We start from the raw sequence: 26,228 nt of genomic DNA on the forward strand, positions 1-26,228 counted from the left end.
GATTTCATCTTTTACATGGTTATAGTCAAATGATCCAATTTAAAGGTTAAACAATGAGCAACCCAACTTTCTAAATTCACTTTCAAGGATTGACTCTTTTCTATCATCAAAACTTTCTAATCTTTGTCCTCAAATAAGAGCGATTTTTTTTTCTGGAGGAAAATAAACACAATTCTCAGTAAATAAAACTCCACACCAAAGTAAAACATTTAAAGATAGAATATGTTTGCGGTAGTAAAATATCACAGGATGACATTTGACAAGGACGGTCCTACTAGCTAAAATAATAAGTGTGAATATAGAGAAAAAACATTCTTACCCCCTCCACTTTCTTCATCCTTCTAAATTTTTATTTCAATCTTCAAAACTAGTGCTGGTTTTAATCACATATCCACGTAAGATCTCAACGGAAAAGCCTTTCCTAGGTGTAACTGCCTATTTTGAAAAATCCAGGACAGGACTTCCGTGTGATCCACCACTTTTAAAATTCATCTTTTCTCCCTTCCATTTCCTTCTTTTAGATTGGTAAAATATTCAGTGAAAAGCATTGCATGTACTTAGGAAGAGAAAAAGATATACTCAAGAATTAACATCTTCACAAAGTAGCTCTATCTTGAGAATATTTTGCATGTGAAGAACCACTCGATTAGAAGATGCTACAAGTTACAGGCACGAACTAGGGGTCACACTTTTCGAAAGGATAAACCAGGTAGGGTGACAGGTGCCTGCCATCTTAGCACTTGGGAGAGGGAGGCAGGAGAATCAGAAATTCTAGGTCTAGCTCCATAGGCTCAGCAGCCCAGGCTAAAGAGTGTGGACGGTGGGGAGACTGAGGGATTTTCAAATGAATGAAAGCAAAGGTTTTTTTGTGTTTGTTTGTTTTGTTTTGTTTTGTTTTGTTTTACCAAGGATGAAACAAATCACTAAGATTTATGTGGGCGTCCTCAATGAAATTGGTGCCTTCTCCTCATATCTCCAAGATTGTGTGAGTGTGTGTGTGCATGTGTGTGCATGTGCACGCACACACATGCACACACACTCCTACTCACATGTGCAATTGCCCGCAAACCACAGTATGCTAGTGGCGAGCAGAGCCCAACTGTGGGGGTCAATTCTCAACTCCCACCGTACGAGTCCTGGGATGGAACTCCGGTCATCAGCCTTGACTCTAAGCCTCTTTACTCACGGAGCCATCTCTCCAGCTCAGATTATAAATTCTTCAAGGTACTTCCAATCTAAGTAAGAACCCCTGATCCATAATTGCATATTTTATGGATCATCTCAGAGACTTGATTTCTTTGTCTTTGGATATATTTTACATTTAGTACATATTCGCTTTTCTGGAAATTTGTAAGGCTGTAAACCTAACCTATGTTCGTCCAAGCTATCTTCCAAGACTCAACAGAGCTGACATTGTGTGCCACAAATAATGGTTGATGTTAACTGATGGTTATGTTCCTGATTACTTTTGAGGAAAATGATGAGAAATGATCTTAAAGGAAATAGCATTGATTTCTCAGGAGTAAAAGTTAAAATGAAGTTAATTTATTTCCCATCGCCCCTGGTTTTATCTGATGTGCGTTTAATTTAAAATTAACTTAGTCTGTTTGGATACGTGGTGCTCCATTAAAGAAAAACAACTACCTAAGACACATGTTAATGCAAGGCTTGACCAAGCCTCCGCCCTGTTTCTCTGTTGGGATGCCTGACATTTCTGGTGTTTACTAAGACTTCCAGCCAATAGCTCCCCACTCAAAAGTGTAACCTGAAATCACCGACATCTGTTTAAAGCAGATCCAGCATTACATTCTCATTGATAAATTTTAAGAAAATTACATTATAAATATTCGAGTATATTTAATTTCTTTTCAAAAAATGAAAGTGAAGGATTGGAGGAACAGCTTAGTTAATAAAGTACATACTTGTTATGCAAGCTGAAGACCTCAGTTCAGGTCACCATGAGCCACATAGAAACCCAGATGAGGCAGCAGACCTCTGTGGCTCCTGAGAGGCCAGATACAAGCCCCTGGGGCCTGCTGGCCAGACAACCCGAAGGAACTGGTCAGTTTCTGGTTCATTGAGAGACCCTGTTTCCAAAGGTAAGATGAAACACAGTTGGCAAAGACACCAGCATTGACCTGAGATCTCTAGCCACATATGCGCATGCGCGCACACGCGCACACGCACACACACACACACACACACCCCAAACACATAGTAACCAAATCGTTACATGGAACTGCTTTGTAAGTGATTCTTGTATACACAGCACACTAATAAAGATACCCACTTTGGGGTGCTGGAGGATTGGATGGTCGGGTGCGTAGAGAACTTTCTGTGTAAGCCTGAGGACCTGAGTCAAATTTCTCGTCCCCACAGGAAAATAAAAAAGAATTGGGCACAGCCGTGCATGGTCTGTCTCTCCAGCACTAGGCAGGTAGATCTGGGAGCTTCCAGGCCAACCAGGTTAGACAAAATGGAAAGCTTCAGGATTGGTGAGACTAAGGAAAGATGTGGAGAGCAATAAAAGAAGACACTGTGTCTTCCTCTGGCCCCTGTTTGATCACACAGGCTCAGGCACTGGCACACACAAGAGATATTTACAAAACCAGTATTTCTCCCAAAAATAATGTCTACGATGGCAATTTTCCATTTACTCATCTTCTCTTTCTCTTAACTGTGTCCACATTCAAGTCTCTCTCTCTCTCTCTCTCTCTCTCTCTCTCTCTCTCTCTCTCTCTGTGTGTGTGTGTGTGTGTGTGTGTGTGTGTGTGTGTGTGTGTGTGTGTGTGTGCGTGCGTATCTATGTGTTGCTGAGGATGGAACCCAGGACCTTGGGCATATCAGATTGAACTTTACCACTGTGCTCCATCCCCAGCCCAGGTCAGGTGTTTTGACATATTTCTGTTCCACACGTATATATAAAGCAATGTGCACCATGCCTGGAGTGTGTAAAATATACAATAAATATCAGCCTCATGTCTGCCCTGGCTGTCCTCCTGATCTTCATAGCTGCCACCCGCTGTCTTCTTCCTGGGAGCCACCTACACAGTTTTTTAAGTGAGATATCACTTTCAGACTTCCTTTACTTGCTTCTGCCTCTTATCGGTGTTCATTTTCTGTCTCTACGCCTTCTCCTGGAGCCTCTCAAGCCACACATATGAAGTTGCTCGGCCCTGGTTTTGGTTAAATCCAGAACCGTCATTGTTTACAGATTCAGCACATCAATTAGGCATTGGGGAGACAGGCAGAGGCTCTATTTTTACTCAGCAAGAATCCTCACAGTTGTCAAAGCACATTGCCCGATGGCTGACTCAGCTCCAGGCAATGGGACCACCTTCAAAAGCAGGAAGCAAGGGCTGGCTGGAGTGGCCAAGTCCTTTCATCTTGGATGGACTGTTCTTATTAGGAATAAAAAGAACGTTGGAACAGTACAGTTTCCCCTGCACTTCCTTTAGCTACACTGAGTCCTATGGCATCCTGTGGCTAGAGATGCCATGTTTGGGAGAGTATCATGTGGAAGAATGACATCACCTTAATTGGTTTAGACCAGAAAGTCTCAAACTTTCCTCCTTGGCAGCTCTGTTGAGTTTTCTGTTTTCTCTGGGCCTCTAAGCAAACAAATAGCAATCCATCCCTCTTCATGAGTAGCTAGGACTATATATATTTTTTTTCTAGCCAACTCAGTCTCCATTTAAGAAAATAAATTCATAAGCTATTTTAAAATTATTTTTTCATATCTACAACTTAGAAAGGGAAATGTGTTCTTGTTGGGCGCTACACTGTTTCCAAAAATTTTAAACTCAGATTAGATATCAATGTTTCTATATCCAGGTCAGAATGTAACTCAGTAGAACAGAGTCCTCTTAGTGATGTGTAAGGCTATGCGTTCCATTCTCAGCACCAGAAAAAAAAAATGTTCATATCCAAGACTCAGTTCCATGATGTAGCACTTTTTACAAATGTAGCCATCACAGAAAACTGTGCTTCACAAACATAGGAAACCCGGGGGGAAAGAGGTAGACAGAACTAAGAGTCAGACCGGTTGGATTGTCAGCTTTTCAAGTTCTAGAATTAGCTGTGAGATGGGTCTCTTGGAGTGCCGGTGGGGAACTGTGTTAGTTAACTTAGGTGTGAGGAATTCCACACTGTGGGTGACACCATTCCCTAGGGTGGAACCTTAGACCACATAAGTCTGCTGAGGCAAGTGTTCACCCTTTTGTTTTCCCTGATTGTGGATATGGTGTGAACAGCTGCTTCCCTTGCCTGCTGCCTTGATTTCCCTGCTATGATGGGCTACACCTCGAACTCTGAACCAGACAAAACTTTCCTTCCTTAAGTGACTCTTGTCAGGGTCTTCCTTCCTTCCTTCCTTTCTTCCTTCCTTCCTTCCTTCCTTCTTTCCTTCCTTCCTTCCTTCCTTCCTTCCTCTCTCCCTCCCTTCTTCCCTTCCTTCCTTTCTTGCTCTCTTTCTCTCTTTCTTCCTCCATCCCTCTTCCTCTCCCTCCTCCCCCCCTCTTTCACAGAAAGAGAAGACATGAAGAATGGTCATAAGCAACTTTAGAGACTAAGGCAACTTCCAAACAACCAATGAGGAAGAGAGTGCCCATTTTGTATCTTTAGATTTCTTTGTTTTTTCCTCTTTTCAGCTCTCTATTTCACATTTTCCAACTACTCCTGCTGCTCCAAGAGTATTGGAACTCTGGGATTACCATGTGAAGGCATAAGTCATAAACAATGCCACACCAGTTTGGAATTATGATTAATAGGGTGGTATTTATTTAAAGGGGAAAAAACTTACAGATCACTGTCAGCCCTCTGCACAACCAGGAAGTGAGTCTAGTCGCCAGTGGAGCAGGAAGTGGAGAGAGGAGAGGGAAGTGGCCGCTTTTTTAAAGGGAGAGAGACCACGCCCCAATGGGCTGGTATCTCAGCGGCGATTGGCTGGAGGAGTGGGAGGACCTCCCGTAACAACCATGGTTACTCTGAGGCTCATCTACTCAATCTAGATTCACAGCTATTCTGTCTTCCAAACTAGGTGCTATTCTTCAATCATCTCTCCTTCCTAAAAAGCTATCACTTCCCAAATTTTTAAATATGTATTTTTAGTTTTTGATTATATGATATATATGCACGAAAGTGCAGGTGTCCATGGAGTCTGAACACCTGGAACTGGAGTTACAGGCAATTGTGAACCACTTGATGTGGGTGCTGGAAACTTAACTCAGGTCCTGAGCAAGAGCAATGCTTTTAACAACTGAACCCTCTCCCCAGCCTTAAATTTCACTATCTTTAATCAATAGAAGACTCTCAGAAATCTTTTCTTTTCTATGTCAGTTGATCATTTTTAAAATTCTAAACCTGCATGAAGTATGAGGAAGGAGATACATCTCGGTAACCCATGCAATATTTTCAACTGGAAATTCAGAGCAGATTCTGAAAATAATCTTGGCATGTCAAAAAAAAAATATTAAGAGCCTTCTGGATGTTATCACATATGAAGAATGTACTGTTGTTAGCCAACATAAGGTCATAGATCATCTACAACAAAAGCTGTGGGGGTATGTTTCAGACCTCACTAACTTCCCATGGTTGTCAGAATGTACTAAGAGTAACCTTCCTACCTATACGTGTTCTGTACGTCACAGTCACCCTGACCAGGGCAGGAATACTGTCTAATGCCAGCCACCTCTTCTTCCAATGCCCACTCTCACTCCTTTACAACAGTTTGGCTTCCACGTGGGTGCAGATGGAAAATAAGTCTTGCTCCATGTATGGGTTCCAAGTGCTTGGCAGTGGCTAAGAATTTTGCACTTGAGTTTTAGGAACTGGTGTGTGTGTGTGTGTGTGTGTGTGTGTGTGTGTGTGTGTGTGTTACTAAAAATGGTATCCACTTTAAAGTACCTTTCCTTCTATATCCAAGTTATTCCCATATAAGTTTCATATGTGTATGAATGTATATAGGTGTATGTGTCAGTGAACTGTACATGTATGTAATTTTACACACAAGTTGGCGTCATCGTGTCTAAAGCAGGCCAGAGACTCTGGATGTCCTGACCTCTTTTTATACTTTACTCCTTTTGAGAAAGTGTCTCTCACAGAACCTGGAGATAGACTGACAAAGAGTCCCAATGGTCCCCCTGTTTCCAGCACCCCCAAATAGCACTGAGTTTATAATCAATCATATGTGTAGCCATACCTGTCTTCTTAGTGGGTGCTAAAATTCAAATTCAAGTCCTCATACTTGCTCAGTAATCCTCTCACCCACTAAGCTGCCTCTGTCATACCATGTCTTGCCTGCTGAGCTGCCTCTGTAGTACTGTGTTTTAAGATGCATGACACTGCATCGTGTTTAAGACAAAGGTGTTATCTTATCCCCGTTAAAGAATAAGATGTGTTACATTACTCTGGGTAGAACCGTCATACATTTCTAGATTCAGTTATAGATTAAATATTATCAAATTCATAAAGGAATTTTAGCATCCAATTTGCAGAACCCAAAAGTTACTTCCTCTTTATGTATGCCCAGAAACCGGGTTACACTTGGAGTTTATGGAGGAAGGAAGAGTCCGAAAAACACCTTATTCTTTGTTCCTGGCAGGAATTCATGCTACTGCCGAGCGGGAACATAAGCTATGTAGCCTAGCCTATGCTCTTAGTCATCAGCACAATTGGAAAATTAACTTCCCAGGGTCTAAGACTTGGGTCAATACTACTTAAAACAGAAAGGTGTTTATATACATGAAAATGCAGGATAAAGATTGGATGGATTTTTTTTTAGATTTATTTTAAGTATGCATCTATGTGTCTCTTGGAAGTCTAAGTGCTTGTGAGTGTGGTACCCATGGAGGCCAGAGGAGAGTATCAGATCCCCTAGAGCTAGTGTTACAAGTATTTTTGAGTCATCTGACTGTTGAATGAGGTTTCTGTCCTGCCCAGTTCCTGCAGTTGTTAAACCCCAAAGAAATGCACGGAGGTCTACATTAGTTATAAACTGACTGGCATAGAAGCTCAGACTTCTTATAACTTATAATGGCCCATTATTCTTGCCTATGTTAGCCACGTGACTCAGTACCTTATTCGGTGAGGCAGTCACATCTTGCTTTTTCTATGGCTGGGTCAGGACTGCAGAAATGGGCATTCCTCTTGCCAGAATCCTCCTGTTCTCATCACCCCACCTCTACTTTCTGCCTGGTTGTCCCAACTATACTTCCTGCCTGGTTACTAGCCAATCAGCCTTTTATTAAAATACAACTGACAGGGTACAAGCCATTGTCCCATAGCAATCTGACATAAGTGATAAGACCAGACATGGATCTTCTTCAAGACTACAGGGTCCTTATCCACTGAGTCATCTCTCCAGCCCTAGTGGATAGACTTTTAATTGAAAACGACAGTCATTTTATTCCACATGCCATTTTTCTCACAATTTGTGTGTGTGTGTGTGTGTGTGTGTGTGTGTGTGTGTGTGTGTGTATGTGTGTAGCATGCTAATATTCGGGTTATGCAGTGCCCATGGAGGCCAGAAGATGGAGGTTGTCAAGTACCTGGAGCTGGAGTTACAGGTGGTTGTGAGCTTCTGGATATGGGTCCTGAGAACCAAACCCTGGTCCTCTGAGAGAGCAGTACTTGCTCTTAACAGCTGAGCCCTGTAACATGATATTAAAATCCCTTTCAAATTACATTTGCTCTCTGCAGATAGCAGCTCATGACTTTCAAAATAAATTCACAGATTGTATTGCTTGGAAAAAGTTGTGTTTAAGTTTTAAACAAAATTTCACATGCACATACACAGAATTGTTTAGTAAAATTTCCCAATAAGAACCAGGCTACCATATGTGAAAAATTCCCTGGTACTTTATTGAGACTCTTCAAAATTCTGTATAATCTTTTGGTTTCTTAATATGCATATTAAAACTCAGATTATTTTATCACTTCGTATGTAGCACTTTCCACGCTGATTCACCTCCTGCTGGAGGTTGTAAATTTTTAGAGGCATAAACCATGATTCTTCTTAGTCAATAAAACTGCAGCATCTGCATGTTACTAAAGCTATAGTAAACCCTTAAGAAATATATGCAAATATTTTTCAAAATGAGAAGTCTTGCCTGCAAACAAAGGAAATTGATGCTGGTCACCATAAGCAATAAAAAATATAAACAGTGCTGACTCCACAGGATTCTCCAGCACATAGGTTAGAAAATGAACAGAAGCCAAAGCTGGCCATAGAAGGTGAGGGAGAGCCACTTGGGTCATTTGAGCCGCAGTAGCACCAGAGCTAGACAGAAAGAGCAAGCCACCAACCAAACCTTGGCTGCATGCCCACATGGTAGCTATCGGACAGCCAGGGAGGGATATGTGGCCCCTCTGGCAGCCATGTTGGTAAGCAACCCTCTGCTTTTTGTCAGGGAATGATTGCAAACCAGGATGGGGTCAAATTTAAGAAGGCAAAAAAAAATGTATATATTTGACTATTCATTCACTCCCTAGATTGTGTATCCAACAGAAAATGTTCCTATGAATGTTTGTTGATGATCAGTTTCATTTTTATGGATATCTGTATGTAATATATCTTATATTAATTTATATACACATATAACATATATACTAGATAATTATATATGATGAATGTATATTAATTTAGTTGGTGGAGGGGTATGAGTCAAGCTTGTGGAGATACAAGCTACAACTTGGAGAAACTAGCTCTCTCTTTCCATCATGTGGGTCCTGAAATGGACCTCAGGTTGTCAGGACTACTGGAAGTGCCTGGAATACACTTCTTACAAAGGAAATTGTTCATCTGTCCTGTGGGAAGCACGGTCTCATCCATGTAGAAAGGGTGAGTCATGTCTGCTTTTCCTGTAGTGTGCCTCTCTCCTTTCTTTGGCACTAGGATGCTTCTGACATGCACAATTTGTTACATTTCCCACAAAGGGCATCCTCATGCATCTTTATGTTTTCTCCCAGCTCCATAGATGTTTGTGAAAGTTTAGATTTTTTTTTTTACTGAGGCCTTACGCTATCTCAGTTTTTTTTAACTTCCAAAATATTCCAGTATCTGATATAAGAAGTATCAACATTTGCTAAATTGCTTTTATGAGAAATGTCTGATAGTAAAAATCCCAGTTTCTTTTTTAAATAAAAAAAAAAAAACAATAACAACTCCTTTTAGAAAATGAGAAAATCCAAACAAGGACGTCTTATTTTCTTTACATCCCCGCTTGCATAGTGGAAACCTTGAGTTGGATGTAAACACAGCTCGCTGTGAGTTCAGTTCTGAAAACGAAGCTCATACAGGAACACTCAGTGAGCAGGCACCACACTCCTGTGTTGTTCTTAAATTCCGGTGATCTTTAATACCTTAGGGGGAATTAATTTTCAAGAGAATGGGGTCTACTTCCTTATTCTTCATTTTGATCTCAGTGCTGTACTGATCTTTGAAGTAATAAATTTATTGCCCGGTCATATTACAAAAGAATGAGTGGGACTGCAATGCATGAAAATGAGAGGATATCAACCAATAAATCAACTCCCTCACCTGAATGATGCCCCGGATTCACGACATCATCGCTGCAGTCTGCCAGCATGTAAATAATATTTCCAAATAATTGCATAACTGAAAGCAAAAGAATGCTTTAAAAATTTCAGCATTTAAAACCCCCATTGAAGAAACCTCACGGAATGGCATAGCATTAAATCATGAGAGAATTTTTTAAAAACACAAAAATTATTCAGTATTTTATTTCATTAAAATCCTTTTGGTTAGCTGGCTATGGTGGCACTTTGCATGTTACCTTTTCACTGGAGAATCAAGGGCAGGAGGAAGACAGCTTGGGTTAAAGTCTATTTAATAAAAAACAAAAGTGACCAAGAAGATGGTCAACTGGTAAAGACGCTTGCTGCCAAATCTGGTGCCTTGAGTTCGATTCCTGGGACCCCACACTAGAAAGGGGTCTTCCACATGGACGCTGTGGTACACATATGTACATACATTTTCACCACCTAGGGGACAAGCCTAAACATACGCACGCACGCACACACACACACACACACACGATAATAATAATAATAATAATAATAATAAATATAATTAAAATATTTTAAACTTTTGATTCATCTAGACTCTTTATAATATGTTCTAATAAATACAATTTAATATTAATTGTGTAAAAATTTTAACTTTTTAAGTTTTTTTCATTTTTATGTACATGAGTGTTCACCTGCACGTATTCTTGCACTACGTACATGCAATGCCTGTGGAGACCAGGAAAGGGTGCAGAACCCCTGGAACTGGAGTTACACACAGTTGTGAGCCACCACGTGGTTGTGAGAATCCCAGGTTGTTGGCAAGAATAGCAAGCACTCTTAACCACTGCTTTCTCGCTAGACACAAATTTTAAATTTTTAGTACTTTTCCAATTCCGCTTTGCACTGTATACTTCAGTAGACTTAAGTCAAGAGCAAGAATACTTGAAGGACATCTCAGGGCCATTGGGAAAGCTGAGAGAGAGAGAATGTAAAGAGATGTTAATGTACACAACTTGGTATGAGAAGGAAAGTGCTAATTCCTCCAGCTGCCTTTAAGAATAAGTACACTTTAAGATTTTAAGCTTAGAATTTTATATACATACACCTGTGACCACTGGAATGACACCTACCTACTACAGAAGGTTTTAGATTTTCCTAAAACCTGTTCCAAACGTGTATTAATATCTGACTGAGACCGAAGACTGTGCTTAGAGCTGGAGTAAGCTGAGTGAAGGTCTCGTTTGTATCACAGCAATGAGACTAAGCACTTTATGAGTCTGAACATATGGGGGAATTTTAGCAAATGAACTTTTTATCTTAAAAGTTAATAGATTCTCCACATGGAGCAGTGCATTAGTGAGGCCGTTATCTGGGAGAGATTAAAGAATAAAAACACAAATAAATGGAACTTATGCACGACAGAGAAAAGGAGATGGCAGAGAAGAGGGCAAGGGAAAAGGAGAGAGTGGAGGAGCAGAAAAGGAGGAGAAGGGGGTCATCAGAAATGTACACAGGGGAAAAAAATGTACACAGGGAAGGACTGGGCAGATGAGCAAATGTAACCCAAACAGGACTCACAAAACTCCCTGCTGTTACTGTGTAGCTGTGAAACTTCATCACAGACATCACGGTCACAGATGGGGTGATCTAAACAAGCATGTTTGGACCTTGGGCCCAGATTCTGATCTACAGGTTGGGTAGGTTCCCCAAGACTGTGTTTCTAAGACATTCCCAGGGAATGGCCCTGTTGCTACTATAGGAAACCCCATTTTGAGAGCCACCAGTCTATGGCAAAACAGACGGAGACCTGTGGCTAAAGTCACCTGCTTGACAATTAACCTAACACGGGATCTCACCATGTAGTCCTCAGCTGGCCTAGAACTTACAGGGATCTGTCGGCCTCCGCCTCCTGAGTGCTGGGATCCAAGGTGGGTACCACCTCAGTCAACACCTAACACAGTGTAAATATTGTAAATATAACAATACTTACAGAGAATGAGATTTGGGTTTTTCCTAATTTTGTCCATTGTTATTAAACATTAGCGATAAACATTTCATTACTGTGCATGTAATTATCTCATATGGAAAGGTCTCTTTCATATGGATCCTGGGAACAATTAAAAGTCTCCAGCTTAGTGGAAAGTTCCTTTACTTAGCAAGCCATCTCACTAGCCCTATAGATATTATTTTAATTCATTCACTCATCTCCCTGAATAAATATCCTATATCCTCAGGAGAAATGTCTATTTTGACATAATCCTTGCCATTAGCCACAATTCAATAACACACACACACCTCCAAATCAAGGCCAGTATCAAAAACCTTCACGGCTGAAATTCTTCAAATTGCAAGTGGAGCGGCACTTCCTGAGAGCTAATTTTCTCAGTGTTTAAATCAAATACAAATATTAGTTGAACATACCTAGCCTCACACTAAAGAGGCTAAATGAGGCTAGGAAATAGTAGGGAAGTTAATCCACATTCGGGACAAAGTTAATCTGCTTTGTAAGCCCCTGGGAACCACTTACCAGAAATTGCATAATCTTGCATAATAGCAGATCGACTAAACACGTGAGGCAAGTTTGCTGACCTAGCATTTAATTCCCACGAAGCAATTATCGGGAAAAGTTCTGCTGGCTAGCAAAAATTAATGTAGATACAGTATTCAGATTTTTTTTAATCTAGTAAAATGGGTTTGGTGGTGGTAGATAAAACACACTTATACTCATGTGTGTGTGTGTGGGTGTGTGTGTGGGTGTGTGTGTGTGTGTGTGTGTGTGTGTGTGAGAGAGAGAGAGAGAGAGAGAGAGAGAGAGAGAGAGAGAACACACATGCACGACACACATCCTTCAGTTCTATGGTACAGTCTCCTTCTTCAGCCTTCAACTTTTTTTTTTCATGATTAAGCTGTCTCCACTATTCTGCTTGGTATTAACTCATGATGAAACGCAAAATTATTTTTTCCCATTACACCAAAGTCGGTACCAAGTATTTTTCTATTTTTTCATTATTTTAATATTATGAGACAAATACTCTTAAATAAAGCCTAGGGCTGGTGAGATGGCTCCACAGGTGAAGGTGTTTGCCACCAAGCCTGAACCTGAGTTCCACCCCTAGGACTCACGTGATGGAAGCAAAGAATTGAAAGTCATCCTCTGGCCTCCACACATTCACTGTAGTACACTCACACTCACACACACACACACACACACACACACACACACACATAATAAATAAATAAATGAATAAATAAATAAATGTAATAAGAATATTGTAAAGCCTGAATCTATGCTGATGTCCCTTCAAACCCTGACACGTTATCTAAGTTGGTAGCTTTGCCAATTGCATTTCAACAACAAAAACAACCACCTGATAGGGCAGAAAACAGAATAGAGAAATCAGACTCTCACCTGGCATAGTAATACACACATGTAATCTTAGCACTTATGGGACTGAGGCAAGATTGCCAGGAGTTCCAGATCAGTCTGTTATAGACAGGGGGTTCAACCCATCAGGACTACGGTGATACCCTGTCTTGAATGAAAACAGATAAAAATACAAGAGAGAAAAAAAATGGGTGGAGGGATTAGGTCCTCCACTTTATTGTTAAATTTTGTTTTTGTGTGTCTGGGCTATTGTTTTGCTGCTGTTCTATGTAAAGAACACAGGACCTCACACATGCTAGGCAGTCACTCTACCATTCAGCTATGTCCCTACACCTTTCTGGTTTTTTATTTGTTTTACGTCAGGATCATACTGAGTTGTCTAAAGAGACCTTGAACCCACCATGTAGTTCAGGCAGGCTTGATCTCACTGCCTCAGACTCTCAAGTAGCAGTGACTATGGCCTCCACCATGGGCCCACCTGTCTGTTTTGGAGATCGGGTCTTGCTATGTAATCTCAGCTGACTCAGGTCTTGCCTCACGTTCACACCCCTTCTGTATCTGCCTCCCATGTCTGAAGTTTCCAGGCATGCATGACCACACCCGGCTAGAAACCAACCCTTTTGGATCTTAAGTGTTGATGACATCAGCACTGGTCTTGCCCTTCTCCCACACTCACTCTTCAACTATCTGAATAGATCAGAATCTGCAGGTGATCAGAAACTACAGATGACCCTATAATTACCAAGTGAAAAGCCTTCTGAGGACTTCTGCTTAGGCTTGATGAGAAGCATCAGTACCTCCTCCATCCTTTCACATTCCTATAGTACCTCCATTTTCTTTTACCAAGGATCTGCTTCCATCCTTGCCAGCTCTGAATATATCTCTCTACAGTTCACCCTTGTGTCTCTGATGACTTTAACCTGTGCAGGGTGGAAGGCTGGGTCTTCCTAGGGTCAGCACAACATGATGACTTGTCCCCAGCTCCTTGATCCACCACTAGGGACAAAGGCTAGGGTCAAAGAACAGGTTTACTGGTGGCTACGTGAAAATGAGAGGACAGAAAACAGAGCCCAAAGCTTTATTCTAGTGTGGCTGTTTACAGAGAACAGAAGAAACAAAGATCAATGGCGGTCTCCATTGCTACTCCTGTCTGTCTCCATGTGGCAGACTGTCTCCTACACTTTAGGCAAACCTCACAGTTCTACATTTCTATAGAAGAATCCAGCTCCTCCTGTCAGCAGTTAACATAACCGTGGTTTCTCTCTGCAGTCCATCCCACACCAGAACATCCTGTGAACACAATAGCCTAGTAGCAACATGTTTTGGTTTTTGTTTTTTTTAAAGTTGGAGGCTGTTTTAACTGGGGTTTCTAATACTGAGATAGACAGCAAAGCCAAAGGCAGCTAGGAGAAGAAAGAGCTTGTTTCATCTTAGAGTTTGGAGTGCACCATCTAGGGAAATCAGGACAAGAACTCAGCCAGGATCTGATGAAGAGGCCACAGAGGCATACTGTGTGACTTGCTCCTCATGACTTGCTCAGCCTACTTCCTTACCATTGATATTTCATTTTCACTACCCAGGACCATCAACCTGGGGTGCCACTATCCACATTGAGATGGGCTCTACCACATCACTCCTCAATCAAGGAAATGCACCACAGGCATGCCTATGGGCCAATCTGGTGAAAACATTTTCTCAGTTGAGGTTCCTTCTCCCCCAAGTAACTCTATCTGGTGTTGAGTTGACATAAAACTAGCCAACATTATGGTCTTATTTCAAAACTAAGCCACAGTCGGACTTGGGCAGGACCACACAGTTTCTGTTGGTTCCAAGTCATTCTGGAGGTTCAAAAAAGACTCCAACATGTGGTACCCTGCAGCATCTTTGAGGCCTTTTTACATGAAAGGAGAAGGTGACTCTTGAGCCTTACCAGACTGTCTCTAGAATCTTCTCATGGGTTACTCCAGCCCACACACATGTGAGCTCATATGTCTATATGCATTAATTCATTGACTCAATAGATGCCTTTGAAGACCTACTATGTGTCAGCCACCACAGTCAGGAGAGACTGAGAGGACACATCAAATACAAACCTGTAATCAGAGAGTGTGATACGCATAACAGAGAATAATTGTAAAGTGTACCTAAAGTCCCTAGCTGGGGGAATCATAGGGGACTTTTCTAAGAAAGTGACTCTGAATTCTGCCTGTGATGTAAGTATTGATTAGGTAAAACTTTGCGACCAGAGGAAGCATCTTTTCAGGCTTAGAATTGTTTCAAAGTGCACTAGACAGTGTAAGACGGATGCAGGCAAATCCATCAATCATAAAAGACATAATTTCAATAGTATCTTCCTGTGAAGGCACATTAAGAAAAGTACATCTGAAGACCAAGTAGGCTGCCATGGACCTTCTCCACTCTCTCTGTTCCCCCAGATCCAGTCCTCAGGGACACCCCTAGCACTGCAACAGAATACCAGCAACTACCTTATCTCTCCCCTGTCCACGCCTCCTGTAGATCCAACAGATATACTTCCCCTGGCCTTACCTTCTCCCAGCTTCCAACACCAGCAAGAGTTCCACATGAATATACTTATCGAGAAGACTACTAAAACAGGCAACACATTCTGAAAATCCAGAGAGGAAACAGAAACCAAAGAACCAAATGCCCATCCAACAATGACAAACCCAGAAATCAGCACCTAGACCTATAATCACTCCAACCCATATGCTTAGACGCTAGTGTAAGAAAACAGTCAACAACAGCCAAGGCAACAAGTCTCCAACAGAACCCAGCTATCCTACCACAGAAGAACCTACATATTCCAACATAGCTGAAACACAATAAAGACATTAAAACCAACTATATGAAGATGATAGAGGTTCTTAAAGAGGAATGAATAAATGTCTTACAGAAATCCAGAAAATCAGATGAACAATTGTAGGAAATGAATAAAGCCCTTAAAGAAGGCTAAGGGGGGAAAAACACAAGAAGTTGAATGAAATAAAGAAAACTGTTCAAGACTAGAAAATAAAAATAGAAGCAAGCAAGAGAGCATAAACTGAGGGAATTCTGGCAACAAAAATCTTAGAAATGCAAATAGTAGCCTCAGAGGCAAGCTTCACCAACAGAATATAGGATAGAGAAGAGAGATTCTAAAGCACTGAAGATATGATAGAAGAAACCAATCCATCCACCAAAGAAAATGTTAAATCTAAAAAGTTCCTGACAAAAACATGCAGGAAATCTGGGGCACTATGAAAAGAACGATAGGAATAAAAGAAAGAGAAGAATCCCAACTCAAAGGCCCAGAAAATACTTTCAACAAAGTTATAGAAGAAAATTTTTCTAACCTAAAAATGGAGATGCCTATGCACAAGAATCATACAGAATGCTAAATAGATCAAGCCAGAAAAGAAAGTCCTCTTAAAATATAAAATCAGAACACTAAGTATACAGCACAAAAAATATGTTAAAAGATACAGGGGAAAAAGAGAAAGTGACATACAAAGGCAGACCTATAAGAATTATACCCGATTTTGCAATAGAGACTCTAAAAGTCAGAAGGACCCAGACAGATGTAATGCGGACCACTCTAAGAGACCACAGTTGCCAACCTAGACTACTATACTCAGCAAAACTTCCAATTACCACAGATGGAAAAATAAGATATTCCGTGATAATGCGAAATTTAAACAATATTTATCTATAAATGTAGTCCTAGAAAAGGTACTTGAAGGAAAACTCCAACACAAATACATTAACTACACGCATGAAGACACAGGAAATAAATAATCTCACACCAACAAAACCAAAAGAAGGGAAGTACACACATAAACACACCCACACATACACCACTACCACCACGACCGCTGCCACTGCCACCACCACCACCAGCAAGAACAAAATAACAGGAATCAATGATCATTGATAACTCTCAATATCAGTAGTCTCAATTCCTTAATAAAAAGACACAGACTAACAGACTGGATGTGAAGACAGAATCCATCTTTCTACTACATAGAAGAAACATACTTCCACATCAAGGATAGACATGATCTCAGGGTGAAAAGTTGGAAAGAATATTCCAAGCAAATGGACCTAAATACAAGCTGTTATGGCCACTTTAATATCTAAAAAAATAGACTTCAAACCAATACTAATCAAACAAGGTAGAGACAGATACTACATACTCATCAAAGTAAATTTCCACCAAGATGACATTTCAATTCTTAATATTTATGCCTTAAACAAAAGGGTAACCAAGTTTGCAAAAGAAAACTACTACATCTTAACCACATATTCACCCTCAGACCCTGACAGAGGGAGACTTCAATAGCCACTCTTTCCACTGGACAGGTCATCCAGACAAAAACTAAACAGAGAAATACTGGAGCTAGCAGATGTCGTGACTCAAATGGACCTAATAGATATCTACAGAATATTTCATCCAAACATAAAAGAAAACACTTCCTTTCCAGGGCATCATGAAACTGTCCCCAAACTTGACCACATACTCAGTCACAAAGCAAATCTCAACAGATACAAGAAAATTGGAATAACTCCCTGCATCTTGTCAGACCACCATGAGTTATAGCTGCATTTCAACAATAGAAACAACAGAAAGCCTGCAAACTCATGGAAACTGAACAATTCTCTACTGAATTAACAATGCATCAAGGAAGAAATGAAAAGTGAAATTAACGACTTCCTAGAATTCAACAAAAATGAATTCACAGCTTACCAAAACTTATGGGACACAATGAAAGCTGTGCTAAGAGGAAAGTTCATAGCACTAAGTGCCCTCATAAAGAATTTGGAGAAATCTCATACTGGTGACTTAACAGCACACCTCAAAGTCCTAGAACAAAAAGAACACACAGGAGGAGTAGATGGCAGGAAATAATCAAACTGTGGGCTGAGATCAATAAAATAGAAACAAAGAGAACAATACAAATAATTTATAAAACAAAGAGTTCTTTGAGGAAATCAAAAAGATAGACAAACCCTTATCCAAACTAACCAAAAAGCAGAGAGAGGATATCCAAATTAATAAAATCAATAACAAACAACAGACTTTGAGGAAATCCAGACAATTGTTAGGGCATACTTCAAAACCCATACTTCACAAAATTGGAAAATCCAAAAGAAATGGACAAATTTCCTGACAGACACCACAATCCAAAATTAAGCCAAGATCAGATAAACAATTTAAATAAACCTATAACCTCTAACGAAATAGACATAGTCATTAAAAATCTCCCAACCAAGAAAAGCCCAGGGACAGATGGTTTTAGCGCAGAATTCTATCAGACTTTCAAGTAAGAGCTAATACCACTACTCCTCAAATTAGTACACAAAATATAAACAGAAGGAACATTGCCAAATTCTTTTTATGAGGCCACAGTTACCCTGATATCCAAACAATACAAAGACACAAGAAAGAAAGAAAATTACAGACCAATTTCCTTCATGAACATTAATGCAAAAATACTCAATAAAATACTGGCAAACAGAACCCAAGAACACATAAAAAAGACCATCCACCATGATCAAATGGGCTTCATATTAGTGATGCAGAGTTGGTTCAACACACAAAAATCTGTCAATGTAATCCACCATATAAACAAACTAAAAAAATAAAATAAAATAAACGCGTGATCATCTCATTAGATGCTGAAAAGGCCTTTGACAAAAATTCAACATCCCTTCATGATAAAAGTCTTGGAGAGATCAGGAGTACAAGGAACACACCTAAATATAATAAAAGCAATATACATCAAGCTGATAACCAACATCAAATTAAATGGAAACTCAAGGCAGTTCTGCTAAAATTAGGAACAAGGAAGTTCTGCCTAGAGCAATAAGACAACAAAGAGAGAGAAAGGGAATACAAATTGGAAATGAAGAAGTCAAAATACCACTATTTGCAGATGACATGATAATATACATAACTGACACCGAAAATTCTACCAGGAAACTCCTACAGCTGTAGGATAAACTCTAATGAAGTGCCTGGGTACAAGATTAATTCAAAAAAATAAGTATCCATTTTATATAAAAAATGATAAAACAGATGAGAAGGAAATCATGGAAACAATACCCCCACACAATAGCCACACATATTATAAAATATGTTGGTGTAACTCTAACCAAGAAAGTAAAAGACCTGTATGACAAGAACTTCAAGACGTTGGTGAAAAAATTGAAGAAGATATCAGAAGATGGATAAATCTCCCATGCTCAAGGATCAGTAGGATTAACATAGTAAAAACGACCATCTTACCAAAAGTAATCTACAGATCCAATGAAATCCCAACCAAAATTTCAACGTAATTCTTACAGACCTTGAAAGAACAATGCTCAACTTCATATGGAAAAACGAAAACCCAGGATAGCTAAAAGAACTGCCAGAGGTATCACCATCCAGATCTCAATACAGAGCTATAGCAATAAAACAACATGGTATTGGCATAAAAACAGACACTGAGCCTGATAGAAGAAAGTGGGAAATTGTCTTGGCACAAAAGACAACTTCCAGTAGCACAGACACTAAAATGACAATTAACAATTGGACCTCATGTAACTGAAAAGCTTCTGTAAGGCAAAGGACACTGCCAATAGGACAAAATGGCAGGCTACACATGGGAAAAGATATCCATTAACCCCACATCCAACAGAGGCCTGATCTCTATAATATATAAAGAACTCAAGAAGCTAGACATCAGAAAAAGACCAAATAATCCAATTTAAAAATGGAGTACTGACCTAAACAGAGAATTCTCAGCAGGAAAATCTCAAATGGCAGAGAAACACTTAAAGAAGTGTTCAGCATCCTTAGCCATCAGGGAAATGCAAATCAAAATGATTCTGAAATTCCATCTTACATCTGTCAGAATAGCTAAGATAAAAAACACAAATGACAGCTTATGCTGGAGAGGATGTGGACCAAGGAAATCACTCTTCTACTGCCGCTGGGAATTCAAACTTGTACAGCCACTATGAAAATCAATATAGCAGTTCCTCAGAAAATTGGGAATCGATCTACCTCAAGGCCCAGCAATACCACTCCTGGGCATATACCCAAAGGATGCTCCATCCTACCACAAGGATACTTCCTCAACTATGTTTATAGTAGCTTTATTCACAACACTCAGAAACTAGAAACAACTTATATGTTCCTCAACCAAAGAATGGATAAAGAAAATGTGGTACATTTACACAATGGAATATTACTCACTTGTTAATAAAAATACGTCATGAAATTTGCAGGCAAATGGATGAAACTAGGGAAGTCATTTTGAGTGAAGTAACGCAGACCCAGAAAGACAAATATAGTATGTACTCATAAGTTAATGATAATTATACTACAATCCACAGACCCAGAGAGGTTAGGTAAGAGAGGTACCATAGGGAGGACATGTGCCTGGGAATGGGGATTAAAATAGATTTTGAGGGTGGACTTGGGGTCAGGTGGAGGCTGGAGAGAGAGGAATCAGGCTGGGGGATGTGTGGAGACAAGGTGTATAGAGAAAAAGACACCTGCAATTAGGCATTTGGAGTAGTGTGGAAACCCAATACAGTGGAAAATTACTTAAATCTATGAGTGTGATTCCAGGAAGAACTCGTAAGGACTTCTAGTAAGAGAGGATACAGAGTCTGAACTAACCATCTTTTGTAGCCAGCCAAGGTTTTCAGTGGTGGGACTGGGTAGAATTCAGTTTAGTTGTTGTTGTTGGGGGGATATCCCCAAACAACCCAGGCTGATGCTGGAACAGGGAATCACTCTCTGAAAATTGACAGTGGGGCCCCATTGCTGAGGACAACATCCACTCCACTCATTGAACATGGAGAGGTCTAGCTGGTACCTGCATGGAGCCTTCACACCGATGTTCTAGTCTCTTTGGTGCAGGAAGGGACTCTGTAGGATACAGAAAGAGAACCTGGACACCAATCCAGCCATAGAAGCCTCAGCCTACAATCTGTGTTGCCTGCAAGAAGTACTAGGGCAAAGGTGACTCACAAGTTGTGCATGTGGCCAACCAATGTCTGGTTTAACTTGAGGTCCACACCACGAGAGGGAGCCCATGCCCTACACTGCCTAAATGGTCAGGAATTGGAAACTGGATAGCCAGAGACCTAGGGACGAACCAAACACAACTGACCAAAATAAAAATTTAATAAGAAAAGAGGGGGGAATCAATGAAATGTTTCCTAATGATATTCTGCTAGACTTATAGATTGGTGCCTTGTCCAGTGGCCATCAGAGAGGCCTCTTCTGGCAGCAGATGAGAGCAGGTACAGAGACCTACAACCAGGAATTATGTGGAAAAAGAGTCTAAATTGAAGGTCTCTACTGGGTCCCTCCCCTTGGATCTTGCAGAACCCCACCAAAGAGGGGGGTAAAATATTGTAGTAGTCTCAGAGGGGATGGAGGACCCCAGGAGAACGTGGTTCATTGAATCAACTATGCAGGGAGCATATGGGCACACAGAGGCTGACACAGCTAGCTTGGGACTTTGCATGGGTCTACAGGCCACCTGAGAGAGAAGCCTCAGCAGCAGTGCGGCGGACAGGCCAGGGCACCGGGAGAAATCTCAGCAGCACAGCAGGCCACTGCTACAGCCATGGCCTCCAGAAATTATCTGAACACCAGAGCCTCAACCTCAGTCCTACCTGCGCCTGGAAGAGTAACCATCAGAGCTGTAGCCATTTTAAGTCTTTGGAAAAAGAACTTGAAGAAGATATCAGAAAAAATGGGCAGATCTCCAATGCTCTTGAGGAGGTAGTGACAACATAGTAAAAATCACAATCTTATCCAAAGCCATCTACGAATTCAATACAATACCCATCAAAACCCTAGCACAATTCTTCACAGACCTTTAAAAAACAATATGCAAATTCATATGGAAAGCAAAAGACCCAACATAGCCAAAACAATCCTGTACAATAAAGGAACTTCTGGGGGCATCACAATCCTTGACTTCAAACTCTACTATAGAGTTACAATAATGAAAACAGCTTGGTATCGGCATAAAAACAAACAGGAGGACCAATGGAATCAAATTTAAAAATCCGGATATTAATCCCCACAGCTATGAACCCCTGATTTTTGACAAAGAAGCTAAAATTATAAAGTGGAAAAAAAAACCATCTTCAAAGACCTAAAGTTTTTCTCATACAGATCTTTCACTTGCTTGAATAGAATTGCCCCAAAATATTTTGAGGCTATTGTGAAAGATATCATTTCTTTAATTTATTTCTCAGTCCATTTGTCATTTGTATAAATTTCAATACCTTTTCCTGTAAAAGTCCTTGAGGAACTAGGGATGCAAGGGACATACCTCAAAATAACAGAGGCAATTCTACTGCAAGCCCAGAGCCAATACCAACCTAAATGGAGACAACCTCAAAGCACTTCCACTAACATCAGGAACGAGCTTGTCAACTCTCTCCATACTATTCAATATTGTACTTGAAATTCCAGCTAGAGCAATAAGACAACTGAGGGAGATCAAGGGGATATAAATTGGAAAAAGAGAATTCAAAGTGTATTTATTTGAAGATTATATGATTATATACATAAGTGATACAAAAAATTCCACCAGAAAACTCCTACAGCTGATAAACACTTTTGTCATAGTAACAGAACACAAAATTAATACAAATAAGTTAGAAGCTTTTCTATATATAGAAAGGCTGTATATTTAAGTCCTGATCTGACTAGATTTGAAAAAAATTATGCAATTATGCATTTATCTTCTATTTTAGTTTTCTCTCTCTCTCTCTCTCTCTCTCTCTCTCTCTCTCTCTCTCTCTGTCTCTGTCTCCTTCACCAGCCAGGGCAAAATTTATCTTTGGAACCATTTCACCCATTTCACTTTGATAACACAAGCCTTGATGGTATTTTTTTTCCTTTGGCAAATAACTGAACGATTACATATATTTTCTTTAACCTTCTGAAATTGCTGAACAAGAACATTAACTATAAACACACAGTGATGATTGTTAGTCAAAATGCAGTCAGCGTTTGAGCTTATTGAGAAATTTTAGGCTCAAGAAAGAAAACAAGCTAAATGAGGACTTCTCTCTAGTAACACACACTTGGACTTCTGAATAGGCTCTAATGACATTAAAACAGGTACATAATGTCTCTCTCCTGAGTAGCCAAAATACAGCCATTGTGCTTTCTTGAACTATTAATTAGGTAACATTTGAATAAATACATCCACAGGAATGACATATTCAAAAATAAGCAATCCATCTAGTAGAGAGGTTATCAAGGAAAATATAATAAAGACCTTTTTTTTCTGCAAATAAGTCTTTAGAATAATATGTCTTTTATCATCAGTTCTGGCTGAGCAGAGGGATCGTTGAGGAAGAGGTGGCAGAAAGATTACGTGAAACAGAGGAATAGAAATTTGCTGTGAGGTTTTGTCTCCTAGGAATCTCAGAAGCTACAGTAATAAAATCTCACCAATATAACTGCTCAATAATTGTGACACCAGTAGACGTGCTATGATGAATGAGGGAAAGCCCAGGAAGCCTCAGCCCTACCCAAAGAGAGACAGGCAACTACAGGATGCTGAGAGTGGGAGAAATAGCCCTCCCTGGGGAAGAGCACAACAGTTGGTTATCCAATCTGAAATGGTCAGCCCTGAAAACTTACACATACAAGATCCTCTTTGGATGTGCTAACCCTCAGTCTCAGTACCAGGTAATTCACGTGTAAGAGTTCTCTGTGCCTTCCTCCATGTCCTTCATTATAGACCTTTTAGCTCATAATGCTTTCCCCATAACATTTTGTCTGTGGTTGTTTTTTATACATCCATGTTGATAATCACTTAGGTATTTCTCTTTTGTTCCATAACACCATATTCAAATAGTGGCAGAAAGTACACCAAGGCATCAACAAATGCATGCCTTGGTGAATGTAATGCAATCTTAAGAAAACAATGCCCCCCTCCCAACAGATTTTGTTTTCTCAAGGTTATGGATAGTTGTCATCTATTGAAGTTTGGTTATAAGTTATAATAGGATTGGGGTGGAACAATGAAGTTTAGACTCAAAAATCTCATTTGGAAAAGAAAAAAGGGGAATGGATAGGATAAGGTTATTAAAATAGGTAAGTATATCTACTTGTAAAACTATTTTAGTTTTAGGCATTTTACATTGCTATATATTGATACATATATAAAATTATTTTTATATTCCTATCTAAGAAAATTTGTACAAAATTATATTTGTCATATTGTGTATGTTCCCTTTTTTGTACACAAATACAAAATTATTTATGTTATACTGTTTGCATGTTTCTACTTCTGCTTAAGATATTTTGTATATTGATACAAATTAAGGACATTTTGTCATATTGCAATATACATTCCTACCTCTGATCAATGTATTTTATATATTGTTACAATTTTAAGGTCATTGTCCTCATGCTGCACCTGTTTAAAGATTGTTAATTTTATAATGTGAAGCTTTATTCTTTAAGCTGTATAGGTTAATAAGAGTTACAGGCTATGAGTCACCCATGTTTATCATACTTATGTTAGTTAGGTTCTCTAGATGCACTCCACATACATAGGTAATCTTCAAATACTTCAAAGACCTACAGGAATGGCATTTAAATGTTTTAATAACTTAGAATTCTATCGACATGAGACATGACTGTGACTGGCAGCACTGACGGATTCCCGAGAGCTAGGCACCAAAGACACTCCATATGTTTTCTTCTTGGCAAAACAGGCCTATCAGGCAAAGAGCTGCTCTTGTCTCAGCTGCTGACAGTAAGCATGCTATCCAATCTAGACAAGCAGGATACAAAGAACAGTGACTGCTAAACCTTGCCAAAACAGGGTAGTATAGTCTTTCAAATTTTCCTACTTCTGAAAATGGTCTGTCCAATATTCTAGGCCTATATCCAAATTTGGTTGCCCTAATGTTGCAGAGACATGTTGTGTATCCAGCTGTTTTTTGTCATTTCTTGCATCATTTGGAAGTAACTTGCTTGCACTTCTTGCTTACTCAGGTAATATTATTATCCTTCTCAGGTGTTTGATGGGGTTGAAGCCTAGATAGCCACAGTTACTATTCTCTCATATCTTAGCTAAGGCATGTTAGGTACAGGACTTAGACTCCTCAGGACAGGACAACTAGTGGAATAATCTCTGTTATTTGCCAATTACTTATAGCTTGAACATGTAGTATGTGTTTCTTGATTGATGTTGTTCTTGTTGGTTGTAGTTTCATTTGTGTGTGTGTGTGTGTGTGTTATCACCCTTTCTTTCTCCTGAACAAAACTTGATAATTGTTCTTATTATATACAGTTTTGTTTAGAACTTTATTTAGACAAAAGGGAAAATCTCAACCAATGCACTTGGGCTATATGACCTAATAGATAGCTGACCTGACCCCACTGTGTAAAGGAAAGAGGGAGCAGTCACTAGCTCTCTTGTGCAGAGGTTGGAGATCGGATTGCTGGTTCTAATCACCCTGGGGGGAAAATGCAAAACCATGGTGGTTATCCGCTTTCTTTTATGTACTCATGAATTTTTTTTTATAAATCCTTCATACCCATTTGATTGGGCTTGTGTGAATTTGCCTACACATATTTTGCTTGGGTGATTAATTATTATATAATCCCTAAAACTTGATGAGGACATACATTTTTTTTATCTTTCTACTTCTGTCCAAACTCTTGAAATAGTATCTGGCTCATTCAAGTTGTTCAACACACACTTTTAGTATACTGTTTTGTTTAATTATAATGAGTGTTTTATAATTAACATAATGATATTTGAAGCAGTTCTATTGAAAAAATACTTGGAGCATGAATACATAATTTGAAAAGCCCATTATTGTCCCTCTTGATTTTTCTAGACACTGATTGCATCCAAGTTTCATTTCAGGTATTTTGTAAAGTATTTGGGTATGTTGAGATTTTATATACCTTGAAAAAGCATGCATATACATATAATTAAATTCTCAAAATATTAATTTATGTCACTGTTCTAATTTGTTTTTTATTGCTGTGATAAAACAACCTGATTAAAAGAAACTTGAGGAAGAAAAGGCTTATTTTGGCTTGTAGATTCCAGTCTGTCATCAGGAAAGTCAGGGCAGAGCTTGAGAGGAGAAATGGAGCAGAGAGCATGAAGGAATGCTGCTCTGATGTCTTGCTCCCCCTGGCTTGCTCAGCTACCTTTCTTACACAACAGATCCACATGCCTAGGAACAGGACAGCTAGTAGTGGGCTGTGCCCTCCTGTGTCAAACAGCAATCAAGAAACCAAGACATATACGCCCCACAT

The sequence above is a fragment of the Microtus oregoni genome, unplaced genomic scaffold (assembly GCF_018167655.1).
Source record: "Microtus oregoni isolate MIOR12 unplaced genomic scaffold, Mior012 000004F_ref0000308, whole genome shotgun sequence".
Classification (NCBI taxonomy): Eukaryota; Metazoa; Chordata; class Mammalia; order Rodentia; family Cricetidae; genus Microtus; species Microtus oregoni.